Source organism: Eleutherodactylus coqui, unplaced genomic scaffold (genome assembly GCF_035609145.1).
Source record: "Eleutherodactylus coqui strain aEleCoq1 unplaced genomic scaffold, aEleCoq1.hap1 HAP1_SCAFFOLD_72, whole genome shotgun sequence".
NCBI classification, from domain to species: Eukaryota; Metazoa; Chordata; class Amphibia; order Anura; family Eleutherodactylidae; genus Eleutherodactylus; species Eleutherodactylus coqui.
Window position 1 is genome coordinate 359,614 of NW_027101776.1, and position 25,016 is coordinate 384,629.

General features: G+C 50.3%; 2 long non-coding RNA genes and 1 pseudogene across 2 annotated transcripts in view; 1 reads left to right on the plus strand and 2 right to left on the minus strand.

Moving 5' to 3' along the window:
- Nucleotides 1-25,016, minus strand: part of LOC136591236 (uncharacterized) — a 68,156-nt gene that overhangs the window by 9,757 nt on the left and 33,383 nt on the right. The gene's annotated exons all lie outside the window — the stretch shown is intronic.
- On the minus strand, nucleotides 11,655-14,979 carry LOC136591230 (uncharacterized). Its single transcript, XR_010787935.1, has 4 exons — nucleotides 14,716-14,979; nucleotides 12,315-12,460; nucleotides 11,979-12,077; nucleotides 11,655-11,889 (listed from the first exon to the last, which is right to left on the minus strand). It is a non-coding gene; the product is annotated as an uncharacterized lncRNA (long non-coding RNA).
- LOC136591247 (U2 spliceosomal RNA) lies at nucleotides 17,794-17,921 on the plus strand (annotated as a pseudogene).

Below are 25,016 nucleotides of genomic sequence, written 5' to 3' on the forward strand. Positions count from 1 at the left end.
GAGCTCACGTCTGAGTAATCGCATTCAAATCAATGGAAGCAGTATACCACAATAAAAAGCACCAAGGGGCTAGATCATGTTTGTAAATTAGCACGCTTTAGGTATAGGTACGGGTACAGATGGAGGGGGGCCCAGCTGAACTTTTGCACCCGGGCCCCTTAGGCTTTATGAGCAACCAGTTTTTCAGTCTTTATTTTTGTGCATTCCTGGGATCACTTTGTTTTTTAAAATCTCCCATGTAATCCTATGGAGGCTGCGTTTTATCGCATCACAAGGCGACAAATATGCGCTGCAATGTTAACATTGGAAAGTCCTACCGACTTGCGCGTTAAACAAAAACATGCGGTTTTTAATGTGCGCGGCAGCCATGCGATTTAATCCTCTAAAAAAAAGCATCGCTGGTGATGGTCACGGCCGTATATTGGGACAAAACTAAGCCTAAGATTTCTGTGGTTTCGTTTTCACCAGCAGTATTCTCTCCCGTTAATACTTGACCGAGAAAATATAGGACCTCCCCTATGAATACTATGTGCGTGAAAGATCAGGCGGCCGCCATATTCCCACCATTTATTTTGTTTCTTACAGTTGCTCCTACAGCGGTGTGTGTGTGTGTTTGTTTATGTATGTGTATATATTTTACACACATACACACATCGCAATGCATTGTTCTTACAAGGCGCACTGCACTGCCAGACACACTCGCATATTTGCCATGCGAGATATTGGTTTGAGTTTCTCGGGCTGATAAAGTGCTCACTTGTGTAAGATCAGCCACAGAGAATGAATTTAACATCACCAAAGACATAAAGCTATACATTGCCCTCTATTGTCAGCATGCTGTTATCCTGACCCCCAAGTGTCAATGCATAATGCATCCCAAGTGGCAGCTTGCCCACCCATATCACGTCTTGTATCCAAGCTAGAGGCGATACAACAGGGTCTGTTTCACATTTTGTATCCAAGCTAGAGGTAGTACAACTTTAACTTTTTTCCTTCTGCTTTGCTCAGATTCATTCAAATACTGTGGGTCAAAATACGCAGCACAGCCCTAGAGGAATTCGTTAAGGGGTCTAGTTTTTTAAACAGGGTCATTTGTGGGGGTTCTCCAAAGTGCTCAAGGGCTCCACAAGTGAGCAATGGGACCTAAAACACTTTCATGCAAAATAACTGTTCACAAAGCCACCGGCTGCTCCTTTCAGTTTGGGCCCCATTATGCATACGGACACAAGATTAGGGCCACAATGGGTATATCTCTGAACACGGGACATACGGGGGGTCTCCATTTTGGGGTGCCAATCCTCATCTTCATGTGCAATATAGAAAAAAAGCCCATCATTAAAATTAAAATGACATATTTGCAAAAATATGAAATTTAATTTCTTCCCCTCCAAATTGCATTAATTCTTGACAAAACCTGTGGGGTAAAAATCCTCCTGACCCCCTCAGTGAATACATTAAGGGGTGTAGTTTATAAAATGGGGTCATTTGTGGGGGGATCTATCATTTGGACACCCATGAGACTTTGCAATCTTGGCTTGGTGCAGGAGAAAAAAGTGTTCCTCAAAATGTTAAAAATCAATGTAAAATTTGTACGTCTCCTAAATTGTTAAAAAAAAACTGAAGTTTTTCTAATGTGCGTCCAGAATAAAGTAAATAGATGGAAATATATATCTTATCAAAGATTTGTACAGTATGTTTGCACATATTTGAGATATTGTGGCTGAAAATAAATTACATTTTTATAAATTTTTTCTCAATTTTGACGCTTTTAATAAATATACACTAATTTTATCAGACTATTTTCACCACCTAAATGAAGTACAACATGTGGCAAAAAAACAATATCAGAATCACTTGGATATGCAGAGCCTTTAGGCCTCATGTCCACGGGGAAAAGAAGAATTAAAATCCGCAGCGGATCACCCGCACGCGGATCCGCACCCCATAGGGATGCATTGACCACCCGCGGGTAGATAAATACCCGCGGATGGTCAATAAAAGTGAATTAAGAAAAATGTGGAGCATGAAAAAAAAATGGACATGCTCCATTTAGGTGCGGGTCTCCCACAGGCTTCTATTGAAGCCTATGGAAGCCGTCCGGATCCGCGGGAGACCTAAAATAAGAATAACTTACCCGTAGCGGACCGGGCAGATCTTCTCTTCTTTGCGGCCAGATCTTCTTTCTTCGGCCCGGCGGATGTGCCCGGCGCACGCGCGCGGCACGCCTATAACAGTTTGTCTCCTCACCAACCATATGTATCAGTGTTATGGTGGATGGTCTATATTGCATCTATTACTCCTAGTTCTAGCTGGTTGTCATCCCTTTGATGACTGTCAGGATCCAACAACCCCCCCCTCCCACCCATCAGGATCCACCAGCCCCCCCACCCATCAGGATCCAACAGCGCCCCACCCATCAGGATCCAGCGGCCCCCCACCCATCCTTCCACAAGACTAGATTGGAGCGGCTCCTCTCTTCAGTAGCTCCACTCTAGCCACTTCACTGATCTGCTGGCTAGAATGTATTGGCTGGTGGTAGGATCTCCCAGCAGCCAATACACTCCAGACGCACCATTCAATCAGTGAGCGGGGGCAGGGCTAGTGAGCGGCAGCTCTGGGGAGGACGCAGCAGTTCTGAACTCACGATATTTTTGTATCTTAGTGAACTGAATATGGCCACCACCACAACTTGCCTCCAGCTTTCCTAGTCTTCTGCACAACATCATTACATGTCTACACCACTTTGTTTTCAGGAGCCGAGGCAAGTGGTGTGACGACTACCGAGCGAGGCTCTGTTCGTGTCAGCGGTAGGGGGCTCCATGATGGTCATCAGGTTACCAACAGTTCTGTCACCCAGCTTTCCTAGTCCCTGAATGGCCAGTCAGACTCCTTTTGTCATATCACTGTAGGGCAGTGACTCCCACCTCCAGTCCTCGGGACCCCACAGGTCATGTTTTCAGGACTTCCTCAGTGTTGTACAGGTGATGTAATTATCATCGGTACCTCAGACATTGCCACAGGTGTTCTTACTATACGAGATCCTGTACATGACCTGTTGGGGGCGCTGAGGGGCGGAGGTGGGGAGCACTGCTCTAGAGGGTTCTAGGAAAGCTGGGAGATCCATTGTGTTGGCATTAGGTTAGCTGAACCCCCAGCGATCCACTGTAATCCAAGGAAGATCTGGCAGTAAGGCTAATGTCACACAGTGAGTGCGATACCAGGCTGTGAATCGCGGCCCGTTTTCGCGCTCGCTAACGTACGATTTTTCTGTGGATGTGAGTCATTTTTGTAATAAAACTGCCTCCCCTCCCTCCCGCTGTGGCTGTCCGCTCCTAGCACGCGGTGCGATGCTGCCGCCAGCCCCATTAAAACAATGGGTGATGCAAGGCCCCGCCCAAAGATAGAACGAGCCGCGGTTCATATACGTGCAATATTTGCTCTGCCGCGTGAAAAAGGCCGAAGTGTTCAATTCCCCTGCAACGCCCCCGCAGGAGAAATTAAGTATTACGCCGTCCTTCTGCCATATGATGAACAGACATGTTGGCTGCACCATATGGTAAACTGGAGTCGGGTAATAGTGAAACGCTCAAACGTGGGAATACAACCGTTTATGTTCCATCTGAATATTGGCGCATTTACGGTTGGCGTTCGGAGGCAGAACACGTCTTAAGCAGGATTTTCACACAATGAACACAGAAACAGCAAACCTGCTGTGAAGTCGAGGAGCGTCCGACACGTTCGCAGCAATACGTACAAATCTGCCGCAGGACACCGACAGCGGAGATTATTAGCACCACGTGGTCCAGCAAGCTACAAACATGGCCTAAATGTTAGGAGGCTCGTATATATTAGGGAGTCCCCTAATACTCAGGCCGCGTTTACATGAGCGACAAAGTCACACTGCGACAAATCACGTGTTTGTTCGGCCCATGCTTTCCAATGGGGCAATTCACATGTTTTGGAGGGTGCGACATCCCGATATGCCCGCGACTCATGAGGTTTCGTGGCCCATGTTATCCTATGGAGCCTTCCTCTCTGTTGCATCGTATGAAAGTGTGATTTTTGTGCGGTGCGATGCAACTTTGACAGGAGGAAATCCTATCATCACAGCCATAACCTAAGGCCTATATATATACACACACACACATCACCTAGGAGCGCTGCCCGGCGCTGCTGCAGCTTCCTCCCAGTATATATATATACACACACACTGGGAGCTGTCCAAATCCGCAGCTATGGTTGTGGTTTACACGGAGAGACGACAAGGAGCCGTTCATGTTTAGCCCATGTAAAGGACGCCATCAGCCAACAAATGAGCATTTCCTCGTTAGTCCGCTCATCGCTGCCATGTTCACACGAGGTAATGAGCGGGCACCAGTCAGTGGCCACGAACCTTCGGCCACTGCAGATATTGGCGCGGACTTCCCTTTTACGGGAACCCGTGGCCAGCTGTTAGCCCAGTAAACCAATCCCACGGGTACAATGGTGTCGCATCTGTAAGAAGTCCCGGCGCCGCACGCAAATGGCGCAGAGCGGTGCAGTTGGGGCCGCGCCGTCTCCGCTAGGTGCTGTTATACACCCGCCCCTCCAGCCTCCTGTACGACGACAGCCATGCATGAAGACTTGGCCTGCGCTGTGCAGCTGCTTCTGTTGTGCACATAAACCTCTCCATTTATGACCCCACCAGTCCCAGCGAAGACTAGAGAGCCTCCCCCCCAATTACCCACAATGCCCCAGCTGAGACTATGGCCCCGCCCATTACCCACAATGCCCTGGTTAAAGCAGCTGTAAACACTAATGCCCACTAGAGATATGATGGCCTCACCTGCTGGATGTGTAGCTCTGCCTGCAGGAACTGAAGCCCGGCCACCGCACCCACCCCAGAAGACATGGAGTTCAGAACTGCTGCGTCCTCCCCAGAGCTGCCGCTCACTAGAGAGCCCCCCCCCCAATTACCCACAATGCCCCAGCGGAGACTATGGCCCCGCCCATTACCCACAATGCCCTGGTTAAAGCAGCTGTAAACACTAATGCCCACTAGAGATATGATGGCCTCACCTGCTGGATGTGCAGCTCTGCCTGCAGGAACTGAAGCCCGGCCACCGCACCCACCCCAGAAGACATGGAGTTCAGAACTGCTGCGTCCTCCCCAGAGCTGCCGCTCACTAGCCCTGCTCCCCGCTCACTGATTGGATGGTGCGTCTGGAGCGTAGTGGCTGCTGGGAGATCCTACCACTAGCCAATACATTCTATCCAGCAGATCAATGAAGTGGCTAGAGTGGAGCTACTGAAGAGAGGAGCATTTTAGCATTCCCTAAAATAACGTAAACTGCGTTTTATGTCCGACGGCGGGGGTAATTACAGAGGCTGGTTGGGATGGGCACATGGGGCAAGAAAACCAGGTAATATTACGCAGTGAAGCCCGTCACGGCGCCCCCCAGAGACCCCATACTTACCAGCGGAGGATCGCGTGAAGACGCTTCCCTGCCCACCGCTGTCGCGTCATGTGACACGCCCACCGCGTCACATGACGCGGCCGGCCGTGTCACGTGACGCGCCGGCCGCGTCATATGACGCGCGGCGGTAGGCGGGGAAGCGTTTTTTCACGCTATCTTCCGCTGGTTGCAGCGGGAGATAGCGTGAACGGACGGCTTCCATTGACTGCAATGGAAGCCGTCAGCGCGTACACCCGCAGCAAATAGAACATGCTGCGGGTGACAACGGGAGATTTCACGGTGCGTAATTCCGCGGTGGAATTACGCATCGTGTGCATTGTGCTACTAGGTTCAATAGAACCTAATAGCATGGGGCAACGCAGCGGATTCTTGCCGCGGATTTACGCGGCGTAAATCCGTTTGTGGGAAGGAGGCCTAAGGCCTCATGTCCACGGGGAAAATAAGAATTAAAATCCGCAGCGGATTTTAACTCTTCTCCCGCGCGCGGATCCGCACCCCATAGGGATGCATTGACCACCCGCGGGTAGATAAATACCCGCGGATCGTCAATAAAAGTGATTTTAAAAAAAATGGAGCATGAAAAAATCTGGACCATGCTCCATTTTCATGCGGGTCTCCCGCGGGGACGGCTCCTGCGGGCTTCTATTGAAGCCTATGGAAGCCGTCCGGATCCGCGGGACACAAAAATCACATTTTACTTACACGCTCCGGTTCTTCTCTTCGGCGCCGCGCCATCTTCTCTCAGTCGCGGCTGGATCATTTTGCTTCGGCCCGGCGCATGCGCGAGGAACGTCACCGACGTCATCATGCACATCCGCCGAGCCGAAGAATGAAGATCCGGCCGCGACGAGAGAAGATGACGCCGCCGCGAAGAGAAGAAACAGAGCGGATGGGAGGTGAGTTTATTCTCATTTATTCCCATTTTCAGCGCTCATGTCCGCGGGGCAGGAGGGACCCGCTGCAGATTCTACATGGAGAATCTGCAGCGGATCTGATTTTCCCCGTGGACATGAGGCCTAAGTGTGTTGGCAGGTTCATGCGCAGAAGCCGGAGAAGGTCCACGGAGGAGGATCACATTGAGGTTCAAATACGGAGGCCTCCGGTAAGAAGTTTCATCTCCTCTCACCGATCGAAGAGGGGAGATTAAACTTCAACTTTTTCTTAACTTTTACATGATCGCCGTTATCCAACCGAGGATAAGGATCCCGGGGGACATCGCCGGAGGCCTATAGAAATATTTTCACCTTCCTTTACGGATTGGATTCGTTACGGAATGGATATCCATTGGCTAACGGCAATCACGTGACGGTGGACCATGTACTGCGGCCCACCATGAAATCTCCAGGCTTTCGGCTATGTTTGGTAGCCAGGAGCAGGGATATCTTAAATTACTCAGGAAACTGCGGTTCTTGCATCGGCCAACGTTGACGACGGGCGCGTGCGCAGAAGCCGAGGTGAGGTCCAAGGGTAAATCCGGGGGCCTTAGGTATGTAATTACATCTCCCCTCACGAATATGAGCGAAGATTACATTTTACCATTTTTTAACTTTCTGTTTACTTTTAAGGGTGACTGGTGGTCGCGCCAACAGCAGGGAGCTGTCATGTCCACAGCCCCCAGGGCTTTAATCCCCAGAGCAAGTGTCTTTTTACGGCCCTGGAGATTAAAGCCCACTTAGGCAGGAAGTCACTAAGGGGTTAAGGAGCAAACAGACTTCGTCACTAGGGCCGCTCTCACACAGACAGTTTTTACAGCATTTAGCTCGGCGTTTAAAAAGCCACGGTAAACACTGTAAAACACCTCCATTGATTTCAGTGGAGCTTCTCAGTGATGTGGATTTATTTTGGGGTCTACGGCGTAATCAATAGGAATGTTTCAGATTTATGTTCAGAGATTGTGCGCACAATGTAAGTGATCACACGGAGACAAGACTGTCAGTGTAGAAAGTCTTCCTGACTGTTTATTAGTAGGCGTATAGCATCTTATATAGCATGATGAGTTAATTGCCCTTTATGGGCAGCAGGAAGCAATACGTGGTTGGGAATCAAAGCATGGGATTGGGTGGTCCAAATATGGTCTTTTTCCATACGGTCCTGCGTGAGTTGCTGTAGTCATGGACGTCCGATATCACGTGGGCCATAGTCTCCGCTGGGGCATTGTGGGTAATTGGGGGGGGGGGGGGGGGGGCTCTCTAGTGAGCGGCAGCTCTGGGGAGGACGCAGCAGTTCTGAACTCCATGTCTTCTGGGGTGGGTGCGGTGGCCGGGCTTCAGTTCCTGCAGGCAGAGCTACACATCCAGCAGGTGAGGCCATCATATCTCTAGTGGGCATTAGTGTTTACAGCTGCTTTAACCAGGGCATTGTGGGTAATGGGCGGGGCCATAGTCTCAGCTGGGGCATTGTGGGTTGCTGAGGAGCCTCATGTGGCGGGTGGAGTTAGAACATAGAGTCCTGCTATTCCATCTTGAGTGCCTTAGGTAGCGCTCCTGTAGAGTTTTGAAGATTTGTTAAGTGTGGCTTTGCCTGATAAGAGTCCTTTCTTTTTTTAGAACTATCAGTATTTGCTGAGAAGAAAGTGTTTGGGATTGAGGAGTCCGCTGGGTCGCACCGGGAATTTGATATTTGCGTCTGCGAGGCGCGCGATGTATTGCTTCCTTGGGTGTTGCGGGGGCTGGGACTTGCTTCCAGGCTATTTTGTAATGCTGAGGAGGCTATATAGTGTTTTTCTGTCAGTACCCTTTGGCACAGGGTCTGTCTTTGTGGGTTGAGCTATTAGGTTGAATACCGTGTTTCCCCGATAGTAAGACACCCCCCGATTGTAAGACGTATCGGGGGTTTCAGGGGGGTCGGCCAATGTAAGCCGTACCCCGAAAGTAAGACATATGTCTTACTTTCGGGGAAACACGGGGGTATTGCCGCCTCCCTCTCATCTACGGTAGCTGCGCGCCGCCTCCTGCCCACTTCCGCGCCGCCCCCCCTCCATACGTCACCGCGTCTGCCGCCTTTGGCCTCATGTCCACGGGGAAAATCAGGCCCGCTACGGATTCTCCATGTAGAATCTGCAGCGGGTCCTTCTGCCCCGCGGACATGAGCGCTGAAAATAGGAATAAATCAGAATTAACTTACCTCTCACACGCTCCGGATACTTCCTTCGCTGCGGCGTCATCTTCTCTCGTCGCGGCCGGATCTTCTTTCTTCGGCTCGGCGGATGTGCATGATGACGTCGGTGACGTGCCCCGCACATGCGCCGGGCCGAAGCAAAATGATCCGGCCGCGACTGAGAGAAGATGGCGCCGCGGCGAAGAGAAGAACCGGAGCGTGTGAGTACAATTTGATTTTTGTGTCCCGGGAGACCCGCATGAAAATGGAGCATGGTCCAGATTTTTTCATGCTCCATTTTCCAATATAAGACATACCCCGAAAGTAAGACATAGTGGGGCTTTTGGGGATAAAAAGAAAGTAAGACACTGTCTTACTTTCGGGGAAACACGGTAGATCCGTCTGTGGGAAGGAGCCTTAAGGCCTCATGTCCACTAGCAAAATGGAATTGCGGTTTCCACAGCGGATTTGCCCCTAGGGAATCATTGGCCATCCCGTCCATTAAACTGATTTTTGCACGCGCGGATGGAATTTTAATAGAATTGCGTTTTTCATGCGTGGGAGAAAAAACCACGGCATGCTCCATTTTACCGTGGATCGGCCACATTGCTATCACATTGATAGCAATGTGTGCAGATATCTGCATGAAAATTATACAATTGAAAGCTGATTCTACGCGGATTGTATTTTTCTAGTGGACATGAGGCCTAAGGCCGCCTGCAGACGGCCGTGTCGCATCCAGCTGCTCGCAACGGGACCCGACCTGAGCGCCTGCAGAGAGCAGTGCGGAACTCGCCCGCTTCCGCAGCTCTGACTCATGTGCCAGCAGACGCCACATGCGCAGAGCCGGCAGCCAGCGAGTGGCGTTTCTGTACGGGGCTCTGCGAACCCCGCACAGAATTAGAGCATGGCGCGGTTTGTTTTCTGCGCGTGATTTCGCGTAGATAAACCACGGCCTTCTGCATAGGATTGCGTATTGAAATGCAATCCTATGCAGGCGTGTACAGCCGGAAATGTACGGTGCTGCGTCTGGCATAGACTGAAGTGGCAGCGGTGCGCACTCGTCATCAGCTGATTGGCAGGGATTCTGGGAGGCAGATCACCACTTCACTGCGCATAGATCATCAGTACTGGAGTCCCAGGGAACCCTTTTAACCCCTTGCCACCGCAGCACGTGAATGTATGTATATGTTAGGAAGCAGCTTTCTGGAATGGACTTGCATCTACATCCTACAGATCTGAGCCCACACCATCTACTGCTGGAGACTGTTGCTAATGACAGTTGGCCTCCGGCAGCCACAGCGGGCATGGGTGAGGCAACCGATTCCCGCTGTTAACCCTTTCCAGTCCAATGTCGGGCCTGCCCCGACATCATAATTTCCCTCCACAGCTCCAATGTCGGGGCAGGCCCAACACTGCAGTGCAGGAGTGGATCTGCACCCGATCGTCAGGCACATCGGGTGCAGATGCACTCCTGCACTGGTCCTCATCGAGGACCCCCGAGGAGAAGGCAGAAAGGGATTTTAATCCTTTCTGCCTTCTCCTTTACACATTACTTAGCGCTATGTAATGCATAGATTCTGGCCGGCGATCATGTGACCGCCGGTGTTACCTGACCCCAGCAGTCACATGATCGCCGAGCCGGGAGGCAGAAGGAGAGTACTGACGACGCCGGACAGGTAAGCAGGTCCCTCCCTGCACCCTCCTGAACTCTGTCAGCTCAGGAGGGTGCAGGGAAAGTGTATTTTTTCTCACCCATTCTCCCCAGAACCAATTTATTTGGAGCTGGGGAGAATGGGTGAGAAAAAATAAGTGGATTGGAAAGGGTTAATGCTTTGCATGCAACGATTGCTCTTATTTCATTAGGTTTTTGTATGTAATCAGATATACTTCAGTCTAAGCCGACCTGAGTATAAGCCAAGGTACCAACTTTTACCCCAAAAACCTGGGGTCAATTATTGACTTGAGTATAAGGCAAGGGGTAATATTAGGTACCTCGGCTAACACTGGGATCGGCTATACTCGAGTATGCATTGTGGCTGCTGCTACAGGCCAAGTGGGCAGTATTGTCCGGGTCTCCTGGACTCATGGTTAGTGTAGGGACTAGCAGTATAACCAGGAGCTTAGAAGTTCGCCCGCTAGCTTCACGTTTTGTCTACAATGTCAAGTAATACCTGTTCTTTATAATCAGCCTATCTGTTAGTAGTGGTTGCATTTTTGGCTTCTGTATGCAGTGTTTTCTATCTCTGTGTATTCTGTTCCGTCTCTGTTATATGCCATGCGTGTGTCCTGTTCTGTGGCTCCTAGGATCAGCTATGGCCCAGTTCCGAAGACCACTGGGCCGCCCTCTTATTTGGGGATGTATATGCTTAGGTTGGGCCACTGTCGACACCCCCCCCCCCCCTCTTTAGCACAGGGTTAGTTGCATGCATTCCATGTGAATCTCCTGTGTTTCCTGTGTGCATGTATACTACTAGACTACTAGTCCTTTGGTCACGATGGTGTTGGCAGTCTGCTAAATCTGCCCACACGATCATAACAGTCTGTTCAGAAAGCCACATAGTACTGATTACATTTTGGGTCCCATTTGTGCATACTAACATAACATTAGGGCCACAATGGGTACATTTCTGAAAACAATACAAACAGGGGTATCCATTTTGGGGTGTCAGTGCACATGAAAATGATGATTTTTTGTGGAAAAAAATTTAGAATAGCACATTAGCCGAAATAAAGCCTTATTATAATTATTTTTTTTTATCATAATTCCATTAATTCCTGAAAATGTGTGATCTAAATACTCCTCACACCACTCAGTGAACACAAAGGGGTGTACTTTGTAAAATAGGGTCATTTTAGGGGGTATGTATTCTGACACCCACGAGCCTTTGCAATCTTGGCTCGGTGGAGGAAAAAGGATTTAGCAAAATGAGAAAAAATGAGGTTCAACTTGAATGTCTCCAAAATGGTTCCAAACAAAAGATGTTTTTGCAAATGTGCGTCCAGAATAAAGTGAACAGATGGAAATATGTTGGCAAAGATTTGTAGAGTATGCTTGCACATATAACATTTGCAAATGTTAAAAAATTACAAGTTATTCAAAACTGTCAATATTAATTTTAATAAATATACCCAACTTCTGACTGCCCATTGTTACCACTTAAACGAAGTACAACAAGGCACAGAAAAAACAATGTAAGAATCACTTCGATTTGCAAACATGCCCATCTTGAAAGCGTCCTACTGAGCCAACATCTAGGACCGCCAGTCTCTGCTGCTTCAACAACGATTGTGAGCAAACGCAGTGTGGTAATCTTGAAATAACTTATCAGCTCACCTGTAAAGAAGAAGGAAAAAAGTTTGCAAGAAAATAAATAAAAGCTTAGTCTATCCAAAAATACCAAAAAAAAAAAAAAGGTGAGTCACCGGCAAAAAGCAGTCCATAAAACGAAGGGTTTCAAGATTGCTGAACGTTGAGGGTCTCTTCACTGTCCGCCAGCCTTCCCATTCTCAAGGACGTCAGATCTGCAGGAAATAACGAAAAATCAGCAGGTTAACAGTCACATCACACCAGTATTACTGATCCCTAGATCCGCTCTACCCACTTACATTGACCACTACTCCCCCAACCTGGTCAGAAGAATCATATATTATATATACACGTACACACGTACGCACACACGAAAACCTGCAAATATGTGCAAAATAAGCACGTATGAGCAGATGCACGCAATGAAAATTTTAGCAGATGCAGCAGCTTACCTTGACGAGTTATGTCAGCTTGTGTGCAAGCGAAGCGAAATTCTTCTCAAAACGCGTCCAAACGTCAGGATCCTCTCCACACGTAAGTTTGCAAAAAAAAGCGCACAAATCTCGGGTGGCCGCGTCTCCACACGTAGCGCACAAATCTGCAAAAAAAGACAGGTTGCGTCAGGTGGCGTCGCGCAAATCTCAGGTGACATACTCACCACACGTAGCGCACAGCGAATTAATCTCAGGTAGGTACTCGCCACACGTAGCGCACAGCGCATTAATCTCAGGTAGATACTCACCACACGTAGCACACAGCGCATTAATCTCAGGTAGGTACTCACCACACGTAGCGCACAGCGCATTAATCTCAGGTAGGTACTCAGCACACAGCGCATTAATCTCAGGTAGGTACTCAGCACACACAGCGCATTAATCTCAGGTAGGTACTCACCACACACAGCGCATTAATCTCAGGTAGGTACTCACCACACACAGCACACAGCGCATTAATCTCAGGTAGGTACTCACCACACGTAGCGCACAGCGCATAGATCTCAGGTAGGTACTCAGCACACAGCGCATTAATCTCAGGTAGGTACTCAGCACACAGCGCATTAATCTCAGGTAGGTACTCAGCACACAGCGCATTAATCTCAGGTAGGTACTCAGCACACAGCGCATTAATCTCAGGTAGGTACTCACCACACAGCGCATTAATCTCAGGTAGGTACTCACCACACGTAGCGCACAGCGCATTAATCTCAGGTAGGTACTCACCACACGTAGCGCACAGCGCATTAATCTCAGGTAGGTACTCACCACACGTAGCGCACAGCGCATTAATCTCAGGTAGGTACTCACCACACAGCGCATTAATCTCAGGTAGGTACTCAGCACACAGCGCATTAATCTCAGGTAGGTACTCAGCACACAGCGCATTAATCTCAGGTAGGTACTCAGCACACAGCGCATTAATCTCAGGTAGGTACTCAGCACACAGCGCATTAATCTCAGGTAGGTACTCAGAACACAGCGCATTAATCTCAGGTAGGTACTCAGCACACAGCGCATTAATCTCAGGTAGGTACTCAGCACACAGCGCATTAATCTCAGGTAGGTACTCAGCACACAGCGCATTAATCTCAGGTAGGTACTCAGCACACAGCGCATTAATCTCAGGTAGGTACTCAGCACACAGCGCATTAATCTCAGGTAGGTACTCAGCACACAGCGCATTAATCTCAGGTAGGTACTCAGCACACAGCGCATTAATCTCAGGTAGGTACTCAGCACACAGCGCATTAATCTCAGGTAGGTACTCACCACACAGCGCATTAATCTCAGGTAGGTACTCACCACACGTAGCGCACAGCGCATTAATCTCAGGTAGGTACTCACCACACGTAGCGCACAGCGCATTAATCTCAGGTAGGTACTCACCACACGTAGCGCACAGCGCATTAATCTCAGGTAGGTACTCAGCACACAGCGCATTAATCTCAGGTAGGTACTCAGCACACAGCGCATTAATCTCAGGTAGGTACTCAGCACACAGCGCATTAATCTCAGGTAGGTACTCAGCACACAGCGCATTAATCTCAGGTAGGTACTCAGCACACAGCGCATTAATCTCAGGTAGGTACTCAGCACACAGCGCATTAATCTCAGGTAGGTACTCAGAACACAGCGCATTAATCTCAGGTAGGTACTCAGAACACAGCGCATTAATCTCAGGTAGGTACTCAGAACACAGCGCATTAATCTCAGGTAGGTACTCAGAACACAGCGCATTAATCTCAGGTAGGTACTCAGCACACAGCGCATTAATCTCAGGTAGGTACTCAGCACACAGCGCATTAATCTCAGGTAGGTACTCAGCACACAGCGCATTAATCTCAGGTAGGTACTCAGCACACAGCGCATTAATCTCAGGTAGGTACTCAGCACACAGCGCATTAATCTCAGGTAGGTACTCACAGCACACAGCGCATTAATCTCAGGTAGGTACTCACCACACACAGCGCATTAATCTCAGGTAGGTACTCACCACACAGCGCATTAATCTCAGGTAGGTACACAGCGCATTAATCTCAGGTAGGTACACAGCGCATTAATCTCAGGTAGGTACACAGAGCATTAATCTCAGGTAGGTACACACCACACAGCGCATTAATCTCAGGTAGGTACTCACCACACGTAGCGCACAGCGCATTAATCTCAGGTAGGTACTCACCACACAGCGCATTAATCTCAGGTAGGTACACAGCACATTAATCTCAGGTAGGTACTCACCACACAGCGCATTAATCTCAGGTAGGTACACAGCACATTAATCTCAGGTAGGTACTCACCACACAGCGCATTAATCTCAGGTAGGTACACAGCACATTAATGTCAGGTAGGTACTCACCACACAGCGCAGAAATCTTCCTCTCCCACGTTGTAAGTATAAAAGGCTCCAACCATCAGCTTCCTCTGTAGGCTCGGAATTCGCGGGCAAATTCAAGTATCGGTGACGTCACCGGTCACGTGAGGCGCGGGCACAGCTCTCATCGTGCACGGCAGCTGAACTGTACTGCTCGTGCACAATGGGAGGTCACATGGTGCCGATTCCAGCCACCTCATTGGCTGGAATCGGCAGCAGGAATAACCGCAGTGTAAACTACTAATATGCCTCCGGAGGTGAGTAGAGCCGCAGTAGCCCCTCCCCCTGGTAATCGCTAGCCGGCAGAGACTGATAGACTGCAGCTGTGAGTGGTCACAGCTGCAGTCTATCAGTTGGAGGGCCGCGCCGTGGGAGTCTGCAGCCTGTAATTAGCTGCCGGCACCACGTGTAACAGCCCTCCCCTCTGCTCTTGCTGACCTGCGGCGCTGCCTCCCGTCTCTCTTCTCTCTTCTCTCTCCTCTCTCCTCAGCCATCATGCGGCCGACAGCGTCGATCCCCCGGGCCCCCTCAGCTCAAGGGCCGGGTATATGCACTGGGGGAGGGTGTCACTATTGCACTGGGGGGGTGTCACTATTGCACTGGGGAGCCGTCACTATTGCACTGGGGAGCCGCTGGGGGGGTGTCACTATTGCGCTGGGGGGCCGCTGGGGGGGGGGGTGTCACTATTGCAGTGGGGGGCCGCTGGGGGAGGGTGTCACTATTGCACTGGGGAGCCGTCACTATTGCACTGGGGAGCCGCTGGGGGGGTGTCAATATTGCGCTGGGGGGCTGCTGGGGGGGGGGGTGTCACTATTGCAGTGGGGGGCCGCTGGGGGAGGGTGTCACTATTGCACTGGGGGGCCGCTGGGTGGGGGGTGACACTATTGCGCTGGGGGTGTGTGTGTCACTATTGCAGTGGGGGGCCGCTGGGGGAGGGTGTGTCACTATTGCAGTGGGGGGCCGCTGGGGGAGGGTGTCACTATTGCACTGGGGGGCCGCTGGGGGGGGGGGGTGACACTATTGCGCTGGGGGTGTGTGTGTCACTATTGCAGTGGGGGGCCGCTGGGGGAGGGTGTGTCACTATTGCAGTGGGGGGCCGCTGGGGGAGGGTGTCACTATTGCACTGGGGGGCCGCTGCGAGGTGGGGGGGGTGTCACTATTGCACTGGGGGGCCGCTGGGGGGGTGTCACTATTGCACTGGGGGGCCGCTGGGGGGGGTGTCACTATTGCGCTGGGGGGGGTGTCACTATTGCACTGGGGGGCCGCTGGGGGGGGGGGTGTCGCTATTGCGCTGGGGGGGGTGTCGCTATTGCACTGGGGGGCCGCTGGGGGGGGGTGTCGCTATTGCACTGGGGGGCCGCTGGGGGGGTGTCACTATTGCACTGGGGGGCCACTGGCGGGTGTCGCTACTGCACTGGGGGGGCCGCTGGCGGGTGTCGCTACTGCACTGGGGGGGCCGCTGTGGGGTGTCGCTACTGCACTGGGGGGGCCGCTGTGGGGTGTCACTACTGCACTGGGGGGTCGCCTGACCATGATCTCAGCCATAACACCCTTCTGGCTGAGTTAGCGCGGGCTGTGGCTTTTGCTGAGAGTTTGACGGTCTCGGCCGCGGCGTCCGCTAGGAAGTTAGTGGCCATGCACAAGATGGGAAGGGAGTTAAGGATCTGATCCCTCGGTGTTTTGTTGGTCAGATGTAGTTCCAGCTGCTCTAACCATACCCCCAGGGTCCGCGCCACGCAAGTGGCTGCGATCCCTGGCCTAAGGATGTTTGCCGCTGCCTCCCATGATTTCTTTAGGAGTCCCTCTGCCTTGCGATCCATGGGGTCTTTTAGCTGTGCAGCATCCTCAAAGGGAAGAGTCGTCCTCTTGGCTACCTTGGCCACCGGGACGTCTACCTTAGGTATTTCGTCCCAGCTTGCGCAAGCTTCCTCCTCCAGGGGGTATCTCCTTTTTACGCCTCGAGAGGAGTAGGAACCTGCGTCTGGTTTACTCCACTCTCTCTGAATTATTTTAGAGATGTTTTTGTGGACCGGGAAGGTATGTTTGCGCCTCTCCCCAAGTCCACTGAATATCTCATCCTGTCGGGTCCGCGGCTCTCTGGGCTGTTCTATTTTTAACGTAGCCCTGACTGATTTAATTAGTTCCGTCAACTCGTCTTGATGGAACAAATATTTCCTGTAGTCCTCCTCCTCTGAGGACTCTTCGGCCGCCTGTTCCTCTTGCTCTGATCCGAAGGAATTCTCGGAATCAGAAGGCTCCTCGGGAACATATGCCTTTCTTTGGCGTTTCGCTGGCGGTGCCGGCAGTGACGTTAGAGCTGATTGAACCTCCTCCTTCACCAGCTTCCTAACGTCATCCAGGAATCCCCCCGATTCCTCTCTGACTAGCCTAGCCACGCATGCCTTGCATAGAGGCCTCTGATACGTGGCTGGCAGTCTCGTCCCGCATTCCACGCACTTTCGCAGTTTTGTTCTGGGCCGGTTGTGGGTTCTGGTGGGTCCCCAGGTGCTGTGCTCTTGTCTGCCTCTGTTTGGGTCACTGATTTGACCCAGAAAAGGGCTGAAAAGGGAGATTCTGTGGAGGAGCAAAACAGCGTGCGACCTCTCTCCTTGCTTGCTAAGCCACGCCCCGGGCCATAGTGTTTTTACGTCCTCCCGAAGTGGGCTTTATTCTCTGAGGAAGTAAAAACATGTGTCCTGCAGAGAATAAAGCCCCTCGGGCTCTGGACGTGACAGCTCCATGCTGTCGGTGTCCGCAGCATGGAGCTGTCATCCCGGGCTGTTCGGACCCCCCCACCCCCGACATTGCGATCGGCGCTATGCAATGGATATGGATGCATTAGACACCTGCAGGTAGTAAAATACCTGCGGATGTCATTTTTCCCTGCAGGCGCGGGTCCCGGGTGCAGGAAAAAATCCGGACATGCTCCATTCAGGCGCGGGTCTCCCGCGGGGACGGCTCACCCTGGTTGAGAAGGCGTTGGGCGGGGCTATGCAAAGGTCTTCCGGCTCCCTCAGTGCATTGTGGGTGTGCCCGGAGTGCTGGCTGAGCGTGTTGCATCTGATACGTCCCCTATCTGGGGATCATATATTAAATGGATTTTTAGAACAGGGAGCTGGAAAAAGTGCTTGCTCTGTCCACTCCGCACATTGACCTGGTATTGCAGTACCTCCAGTACTGGTGCACCCCCTTTCCTACAGCAGTTTCCAAAAGCAGGAAAAAAAACTGATGAGCAAGAGGTGCAGCGCAGCTGCGGCTGCTAACAACCAAGCACTTAGATTTAGGCCTCATGTCCACGTGATACATGGCGGAAGTATCGCATGATACTTGTGCGACGGCTCTGTTTTTGCGTGATGTCCTGTAGTTTTTATTTGTACCATTTTGGAGTTTATAAGACTTTATCGCTGTTTATTATAACTTTTTTTGGAGATAGGAATCGGTTACGTGCACACTTCCCATAGACTTGTACAGGGACCCTTGGTGCGCAAATGTGCACAAAAATAGAGCATGGTGAGGTTTTGCACGCATGCGAAATGTGTGAGTAAAGAGAATTCTAAAGGCATCCATTGAAACAAATATGTTTGTGTGAAGCGGCCCTTACTGTACTTTTGTTAGCACGAATCAAGCACATTTGCAAGCGCAAAAAAACACGCAACCATGCCGCCATTTATTGAAATGGGCTCTCTTGGAGCGTTAAGGATATGGGGGCGTGGTCAGACCATGATATTGTTCCAATATCCGCCTGTAAAACCCCCTCGAGGCCTGCCCGCGGCAGCAGGAACATATCTATCCTAGAATAAGATGCATGTGGCGCGGAGAGAAACGTGTAGTCCCTCTACGATCCATGCATGCACCTCCACACGTCGTATAATTCTTCTGAGTGTATGATTGGGACAATGGGTGACATGCCCCTGCCGCTCGCGGTGGAGTCCAAGGTAGGGTCCACCACTGAGTTTAGATCTCCTCCGATCACCAAATTCCCCTCTCGAATTTTAGCCACTTCGGAAAGAACATGTTTGAAGAATTTGGCCTGCCTTTTAAATGGGAAGTAGACATTTACTAGAGTGTAGGTGGTGGCGTTAATTAAGCAGACTAATATTAGAAATCGCCCGCCTGGGTCCACGTATACGTTTTTTTGGGAAAATGTAACGTTCCGGCTAATGGCTATCATTACGCCTTTCTTTTTTTTCCCTTCATTTGATGCCAGGAAAATGTTTGGAAATTTAGGGTGGTTGCAGGGGGGGTGTTTATCTCTCAGGAAGTGTGTCTCTTGGGCGAGGAAGATGTCTGAGTGGGCCTTAAGAGCCTGTCTCCAAAGCATGCTACGTTTATAGGGGCTGTTCAGGCCTTTTACATTTAGGGATGTGATGCTAATGGGCATAACTGGTAGGTGGTTTATACGCTGGGGAGTCGTTGTGTTTTTTCATATTAAGTATGGTGGGGGGGGGGGGTAGGGAAGTGGCCTCCTACTGAACCTTTTATAACTATATTTGACATAAGGAAAAAAAACATCATTAACAGTTAACAAAATCAAAATATTGTTCATCCAGCGCCTATCTGCACTGGATGAATGAACCTTAGGTAGGGGTGGCATTTTAAACCATCCACTTTAGGCTCCGTAAAGGAGAAATATAACTATGGGTTCAAGACCCTTTACAACATCAATTTATGCGTGTCTGCCATGCTTATCTGATGTTTTCCAGTCTTGTTCGATTCTTGTAGGAGATTCTACCGCCGTCCTCAGAGGCTTCTGAAGGATAGGGATCCCCCATTGTTTCAGGAACGAGACGCCTTCTTCTGGCGAGGTGGCAACCTGGATGGTTCCATTTTTTGAGATCAGTAGTTTGGTTGGGAATCCCCATCTATACTTGATGTGCGCCTCTCGTAGTGCTGCTGTAACTTCTGTAAACTTTCTCCGAGACTGCAGAGTGGCGGCTGAAAGATCTGGAAATATTTGTATGTCTTCATATGGAGTCGGTAGTGTGCCTCTACGCCTTCCAACTGCCAAGACTTCCTCTTTTATTTTATGGAAGTGTATTCTTGCTAAGATTTCTCTGGGGGCTGACTCAGGGACAGAGCGTGCTTTTGGAATTCTGTGGGCTCTGTCAACTGCATATTCGATCTCGGGAAGGTCCGGGAGGAGCGTTTGGAGTAATTTGAGTATATATTGTGGAATGTCAGGGGGGGTCACAGTCTCTGGAACTCCCCTAAATTTGAGATTGTTTCTTCTGGATCGGTCTTCCAAGTCTATGACCTTCTCTCTCAAATATGCGACTTCTTCCATACTGCCATGCGCATCTACCAACTCGTTGTGGGCTTTGGTAAATTCTCCCATTTTCCGTTCAAGGTGGTCAGTTCTGGTAGCTAGGTGGTCGATGTTAGATTGTAATTGACCAGAGAGGCTCTGTATATCTTTAGAAATGTCCTTTTGCAGCGAGATTAGCATAGTCTTCAGAGCGTTTATAGTTAAGGGGCTTTCAGAGTCGGGATAAGCTTGGAGATTGTTGATAGGATCTGTCTGCGGGGGAGTTTCTTGTGGATTGTTATTTTGGCTCTTTTTTGCCGCCGGTCCTTTTGGGGAGGGGGAGGCTGGTAGGGGGTCCTGAACATTCCTTTTCCCTCCGCTTCCAGGGGAGGTGTTGGGATTGGCTGGGGTAGGCGGGAGAGATCCTGTGGAGGAGTATGGAGACAGAGCCGCAGGGCTGTGGGTGTTGGGTATTTCTTCGGTTACGGGGATGTTTGAATGAGATGTGGCGGGTTTGTTTTTGTTGCTCTGTGTGCCAGGCGGGAAGTACTCTGAGAGTCTCCTGGGGGCCGTTGCTTTAATACGTCGCTTAACCATCCTGAATAGTTAATTCTTGGATATGCGCTGTGGATTGGTCGCTATTTGTTGTATAGTGGTCTACTGGGTGGCGTATTCTTTATGGAGGCGTTGGAAGGCGTAGTTGTTTGTTAAAAGTTCCTTTAGAAGCTCATTGATGTTGAGTGGTCCTGTTATGTGTTGCTGAGGAGCCTCATGTGGCGGGTGGAGTTAGAACATAGAGTCCTGCTATTCCATCTTGAGTGCCTTAGGTAGCGCTCCTGTAGAGTTTTGAAGATTTGTTAAGTGTGGCTTTGCCTGATAAGAGTCCTTTCTTTTTTTAGAACTATCAGTATTTGCTGAGAAGAAAGTGTTTGGGATTGAGGAGTCCGCTGGGTCGCACCGGGAATTTGATATTTGCGTCTGCGAGGCGCGCGATGTATTGCTTCCTTGGGTGTTGCGGGGGCTGGGACTTGCTTCCAGGCTATTTTGTAATGCTGAGGAGGCTATATAGTGTTTTTCTGTCAGTACCCTTTGGCACAGGGTCTGTCTTTGTGGGTTGCTGACAGTTTCTATATAGCAGTCTGGCTATGCAGATATTCCTCCACAGATCACTTGGCAGTAAGGTGGGGAGGTATTCTCCTTGTAGTTAACTGTGGGTCCCTCTTCTCAACACACTTAGGCCTCATGTCCACGGGGAAAATCAGATCCGCTGCAGATTCTCCATGTAGAATCTGCAGCGGGTCCCTCCTGCCCCGCGGACATGAGTGCTGAAAATGGGAATAAATGAGAATAAACTCACCTCCCATCCGCTCCGTTTCTTCTCTTCGCGGCGGCGTCATCTTCTCTCGTCGCGGCCGGATCTTCATTCTTCGGCTCGGCGGATGTGCATGATGACGTCGGTGACGTGCCTCGCGCATGCGCCGGGCCGAAGCAAAATGATCCGGCCGCGACTGAGAGAAGATGGCGCGGCGCCGAAGAGAAGAACCGGAGCGTGTAAGTAAAATATGATTTTTGTGTCCCGCGGATCCGGACGGCTTCCATAGGCTTCAATAGAAGCCCGCGGGAGACCCGCATGAAAATGGAGCATGGTCCAGATTTTTTTCATGCTCCATTTTTTTAAAAATCACTTTTATTGACGATCCGCGGGTATTTATCTACCCGCGGGTGGTCAATGCATCCCTATGGGGTGCGGATCCGCGCGCGGGAGAAGAGTTAAAATCCGCTGCGGATTTTAATTCTTATTTTCCCCGTGGACATGAGGCCTTAGGCCTCCTTCCCACGAACGGATTTACGCCGCGTAAATCCGCGGCAAAAATCCGCTGCGTTGCCCCATGCTATTAGGTTCTATTGAACCTAATAGCACAATGCACACGATGCGTAATTCCACCGCGGAATTACGCACCGTGAAATCTCCCGTTGTCACCCGCAGCATGTTCTATTTGCTGCGGGTGTACGCGCTGACGGCTTCCGTTCACGCTATCTCCCGCTGCAACCAGCGGAAGATAGCGTGAAAAAACGCTTCCCCGCCTACCGCCGCGCGTCATATGACGCGGCCGGTGCGTCACGTGACACGGCCGGCCGCGTCATGTGACGCGGTGGGCGTGTCACATGACGCGACGGCGGTGTGCAGGGAAGTGTCTTCACGCGATCTTCCGCTGGTAAGTATGGGGTCTCTGGGGGGCGCCGTGACGGGCTTCACTGCGTAATATTACGCGGCGGAGCCCGTCACGCTCGTGGGAAGGAGGCCTTAGGGGCCTCGTTGCTCTTTCTAATGGGCAAGGATTGGCTTTGTTTAGTGCTTTGAGAAAGGGATGAGAAGAGGTTCAGGTCCTGGTTATCTCTGTTTTGGCCACTAGATGGTGCTGTGGTGCATTGATATTTGAATTGCACTATACTTTAATGGAGCCTGCTGTCGGTCTGAGAGCTCCGGGGAGAGGACCTCCGTTCCCCCGCTGCACGTCAGAAATAGTGAGTACTGCTTTAAACTTTGCCTGGTGTTGATGTGCTGGGAGGATCACAGTATCCTCTCTTTTTTACTTTTCTGCTCTGGTCTGGCTAGTATGCCAAGCAGCCTGCTCGACTCAGGGGGGAGGGGGGGCGAGATGGCCGCTGCCTCACAGGGAGCTAGAGACTAGGTGCAGATCTTCCGGTGTGCCCGCCCGTGCTGATTGTCGGCTCTGGGGAGCAGGAGGGGGAAAACCACCAGCGTGGGGATTAGTCCAGCGGGGGATCACCCTGATGATTGTATGTGCCGCCGAGTTGCAGGTTGGTGGCCACGGCGGTATATTCAGAGGGAGGGAGCCGCGGCTGTGTATTTGCAAGGCGCTGCGGTGAGAGCGCGGGCACTGAGGGTGACAGAGCCTCCCCTCCAAGTCGGCAGGGGTTACCTTGTGCCATAGTCCTCTGCTTGGGGCTCCGTGAGCGGTCCTCGCCGGGTGTTTCTGAGCGCGGTACTTGTCGGGTTAGGGCGCGGGCCGCTGTGCAGGGCCGCGGCTCTTCGGCTTCTTTTTGGCGGCTGGAGATCACCAGGTGAGCCTTGTCCGGGCCGGTTGTGGGTTCTGGTGGGTCCCCAGGTGCTGTGCTCTTGTCTGCCTCTGTTTGGGTCACTGATTTGACCCAGAAAAGGGCTGAAAAGGGAGATTCTGTGGAGGAGCAAAACAGCGTGCGACCTCTCTCCTTGCTTGCTAAGCCACGCCCCGGGCCATAGTGTTTTTACGTCCTCCCGAAGTGGGCTTTATTCTCTGAGGAAGTAAAAACATGTGTCCTGCAGAGAATAAAGCCCCTCGGGCTCTGGACGTGACAGCTCCATGCTGTCGGTGTCCGCAGCATGGAGCTGTCATCCCGGGCTGTTCGGACCCCCCCACCCCCGACATTGCGATCGGCGCTATGCAATGGATATGGATGCATTAGACACCTGCAGGTAGTAAAATACCTGCGGATGTCATTTTTCCCTGCAGGTATTCTTATTTTAGGTCTCCCGCGGATCCGGACGGCTTCCATAGGCTTCAAAAGAAGCCTGCGGGAGACCCGCACCTAAATGGAGCATGTTCATTTTTTTTTTCATGCTCCACATTTTTCTTAATTCACTTTTATTGACCATCCGCGGGTATTTATCTACCCGCGGGTGGTCAATGCATCCCTATGGGGTGCGGATCCGCGTGCGGGTGATCCGCTGCGGATTTTAATTCTTCTTTTCCCCGTGGACATGAGGCCTAAAGGCTCTGCATATCCAAGTGATTCTGATATTGTTTTTTTGCCACATGTTGTACTTCATTTAGGTGGTGAAAATAGTCTGATAAAATTAGTGTATATTTATTAAAAGTGTCAAAATTGAGAAAAAATTTATAAAAATGTAATTTATTTTCAGCCACAATATCTCAAATATGTGCAAACATACTGTACAAATCTTTGATAAGATATATATTTCCATCTGTTTACTTTATTCTGGACGCACATTAGAAAAACAGGAGACGTACAAATTTTACATTGATTTTTAACATTTTGAGGAACACTTTTTTTTCCTGCACCAAGCCAAGATTGCAAAGTCTCATGGGTGTCCAAATGATAGATCCCCCCCACAAATGACCCCATTTTATAAACTACACCCCTTAATGTATTCACTGAGGGGGTCAGGAGGATTTTTACCCCACAGGTTTTGTCAAGAATTAATGCAATTTGGAGGGGAAGAAATTAAATTTCATATTTTTGCAAATATGTCATTTTAATTTTAATGATGGGCTTTTTTTCTATATTGCACATGAAGATGAGGATTGGCACCCCAAAATGGAGACCCCCCGTATGTCCCGTGTTCAGAGATATACCCATTGTGGCCCTAATCTTGTGTCCGTATGCACAATGGGGCCCAAACCGAAAGGAGCAGCCGGTGGCTTTGTGAACAGTTATTTTGCATGAAAGTGTTTTAGGTCCCATTGCTCACTTGTGGAGCCCTTGAGCACTTTGGAGAACCCCCACAAATGACCCTGTTTAAAAAACTAGACCCCTTAACGAATTCCTCTAGGGCTGTGCTGCGTATTTTGACCCAGTATTTGAATGAATCTGAGCAAAGCAGAAGGAAAAAAGTTAAAGTTGTACTACCTCTAGCTTGGATACAAAATGTGAAACAGATCCTGTTGTATCGCCTCTAGCTTGGATACAAGACGTGATATTGGTGGGCAAGCTGCCACTTGGGATGCATTATGCATTGACACTTGGGGGTCAGGATAACAGCATGCTGACAATAGAGGGCAATGTATAGCTTTATGTCTTTGGTGATGTTAAATTCATTCTCTGTGGCTGATTTTACACAAGTGAGCACTATATCAGCCCGAGAAACTCAAACCTATATCTCGCATGGCAAATATGCGAGTGTGTCTGCCAGTGCAGTGCGCCTTGTAAGAACAATGCATTGCGATGTGTGTATGTGTGTAAAATATATACACATACATACACACATACATATACAAACACACACACACCGCTGTAG